Genomic DNA, 3,690 nt, shown 5'->3' with positions numbered 1-3,690 from the left:
TGCTCTTCTGCCCCACCTCTGTACCCCCTGCTCTTCTGCCCCTACCTCTATCCCTTGTTCTGCTGCCCCACCTCTGTACCCCCCTGCTCCTCTGCCCCTGCTTTCCTGCCCCCACCTCTGTACCCCCTGCTCTTCTGCCCCCACCTCTGTAGCCCCTGCTCTTCTGCCCCTGCTTTTCTGCCCCCACCTCTGTACTTCCTGCTCTTCTGCCCCACCTCTGTACCCCCTGCTCTTCTGCCCCTGCTTTCCTGCCCTCACCTCTGTACCCCTTGTGCTGCTGCCCCACCTCTGTACCCCCCTGCTTCTCTGCCCCTGCTTTCCTGGATCTCCTCTATCAACTGCCTTAGAGCAATAAGAGCAGCTTCAGGAGGTCTGACTCTGGGAATATGAACGTCAGTCTCCTCCATGGCGCTCGCTGCATTTTCACTTCTTGGTGAAATTATGACATTCCTCACTGGGGTGATGTCACTCTTTTGTGGGACGATATTCCCGTTATCAACCGCCATGTCTGCTTCGACCTCCTTTATAAGCAGCCTTATCCTTTCAGAAAGGGGAGCGCGAGCAGGTGTGACTCCGGGAACGGGAACGGCAGTCTCTTCCATAGAACTGTCCACATTTTCTGTTGTTGGAATGATGTCATCGCTCGTTGGGATTATGTTGCTATCCCTAAACACTTTGGATGGCCTGCGCGTCTTCACTGGCCGGCGTAAATCCTGTGTGTGAGCAGGGATGTGATCCCTAGGAGGTGCGACTCCGGGAACGTCAGTCTCCTCCATGGCGCTCGCTGCATTTTCACTTCTTGGTGAAATTATGACATTACTCACTGGGGTGATGTCACTCTTTTGTGGGACGATATTCCCGTTATCAACCGCCATGTCTGCTTTGGCCTCCTTTATAAGCAGCCTTATCCATTCAGAAAGGGGAGGGCGAGGAGGTCTGACTCCGGGAACGTCAGTCTCCTCCATGGCGCTCGCTGCATTTTCACTTCTTGGTGAAAATATGACATTCCTCACTGGGGTGATGTCACTCTTTTGTAGGACGATATTCCCATTATCAACCGCCATGTCTGCTTTGGCCTCCTTTATAAGCAGCTTTATCCATTCAGAAAGGGGAGCGCGAGGAGGTGTGACTCCGGGAACGTCAGTCTCCTCCATGGCGCTCGCTGCATTTTCACTTCTTGGTGAAATTATGACATTCCTCACTGGGGTGATGTCCCTCTTTTGTGAGATGATATTCCTACGCTTGATCACCTTTTTTGATTTGAGCTTCTTTTTACGCGGGCTTAGCCTAGCACTATGGGAAGCTCGAGGAGGTGTGACTCTGGAAACAGGAGCGTCGGTCTCCTCCGTGGTGATCTCCGCATTTTCACTTGCTGGTAGAATGGCGTCCTCACTTGTTGGTGAAATGGTGTCACCTGTTGGTGAAATGGTGTCACCTGTTGGTGAAATGGCGTCACCTGTTGATGGGGTGATGTTGCTACTTGTTGGTCGGAGCAGTCGGTAGATCGGCTTGAGATATATTAGGAGCAGCACCACCAGCACGGCGATAAGCCCCAGAAAGCATTCTGACCAGTGCTCAGTAACAATTTCTATAAGCAGGGGTGGGACTGAGTTCTCCAAGTATGTCCCCCCGCTGTTCCAGATATCGATCACTAGATAAATGAATGCACACATATACAGGGACATCAAACAGCGTTCCATTACACTGGCCAGGTGATTTTGGTGCAAGGTGTACTTCAGAATCGGAACACAGATCAGAACTGCCCAGCTAAACCAGAACGGAGTGCGGGTCAGGTATGAAATCCAGCTGAAGAGTTCTTGGATTAGGTTCTCAAAGGATATTACTATGCTGCTCCAGATATCGATCAGTAGATTAGTTAATCCGCTCAGCTCCAGGTATATCATATAACGTCCGAATATTCTGGCCAGGTCATCTTGGCGCAGGACGTACTTCAGAACCAGTAAAGGTTTTAAGAGTGCCAATCTAAACAAGACCCGAGGACGGGTCAGGAATGAAAACCAGCTGATGGGTTCTGGACGGTCGTTTTCCATTCCTCTTTCTGTTTCCTCCACTGGCTGCTCCGTCCTCTTCATGTCCTCCATGCGGATATCTGAGGACTCTCCAAGGACATTTCTGGGCTCCTCCCCCCCCATCTCTGGGGACTGAGTGCGTCTGGTGACATCTCTGGGGACAGCCCATGGGTAAAGGATTCTAAAAATCAGCGGAATCTGCGCTGGCTGCGGTGTTGTTTCCACAATCACCTCCTCTGGGGGCCCTACGATAACTTTTGTGGGCTCCTCCTGTATTGCGGTCTCTGGGGACCGTCTGCGTCTGGCGACGTCTCTAGGTACAGCCCATGGGTAAAGGATTCTTAAAATCAGCGGAATCTGCGCTGGCTGCGGTGTTGTTTCCACAATCACCTCCTCTGGGGGCCCTACGATGACTTTTCTGGGCTCCTCCTGTATTGCGGTCTCTGGGGACTGTCTGCGTCTGGTGACGTTTCTAGGTACAGCCCATGGGTAAAGGATTCTAAAAATCAGCGGAATCTGCGCTGGCTGCGGTGTTGTTTCCACAATCCCCTCCTCTGGGGGCCCTCTGATGACATTTGAGGGCCCCTCCTGATCCACGTGGACCTCTGGGGATTGGATGATGGTATATCTCTGTCCTCCCAAAGAGAGTAACAGAGTAACAATCATAACAAGGATTTGGTTCCTCATTTTTGCTTGTAGAAAATAACTGGCAGGAAATGCCAAGTACTAGTAATAGACGATTAGACAATTAATGCCAATCAATCAATCAACTCTGAATTCCAATCACTGGAGATAATGTGATGAAATACAAATCAATCAGTCAGGAGCTCTGCAAGAGAGATGCTTCTGCTGTGAAGACCTATTGTCAACTGACAGCTCCTCCCCCTGCAGGCTATTTATTTGCTTCCACAGCTGTGACATCACATAGCTCTATGTTCACAATGCAGGTTACCATGGTAACAGAATGTTTGTTTTCTCTCTGTGTGCAGCTATTTTTACACTGCAGGTCACATGACCGGCACTGAGAAAATTGTGTCTGTGTCTGTAAACAATCATTGGTTCTCCCTTGCAGCCGATCAATCCGATCAATTTCCTTTCTGCGTAACTTCTGCATACTTTCAGCGATTGAGACCATTCAACTATTAAAATGTTTGTCTCGTTCAGCTAACGATGGGACTTCTTCAACTTTTTTTGTACTATTTATACTTTTTAAAATATTACGCTTTTAAAAAAAAAAAATTAACATTGAAGTCAATGAGAACATGCTTAAAATCTTTAAAACATTCGACCGCTATGAAAAGTTTCAGCTCCTTCATACTTTCACCTACAGACACCAAACAAACTTTAAACCGGTCACAAAATATTCAGCTATCCGGCTGTGACTTTTCACATTGATATCTTTTACGGTTTTTGTGAAAAAGCAATTTACGTTTAGTGATCTTTTCAGAAAATGTGATGGATTTATAATGTGTTTCTATGGAAGTGGGTTAGAGTGGGTCATGTGACCATTAGAGTGGACGATGACATCACTAGAGTGGAGAGCTGGAAAAAAAAAATGATCTTTAAGAAAAGGGGGAAACAAATTGCTCTCACGCCCACAAGATCTACTTGTCATACACAATTTATATATCAAAACGTAGGTATTTTTGTCTGGTTTCAG

This window comes from Rana temporaria, chromosome 8 (genome assembly GCF_905171775.1).
Source record: "Rana temporaria chromosome 8, aRanTem1.1, whole genome shotgun sequence".
NCBI classification, from domain to species: Eukaryota; Metazoa; Chordata; class Amphibia; order Anura; family Ranidae; genus Rana; species Rana temporaria.
This window is presented reverse-complemented; position numbering follows the sequence as displayed.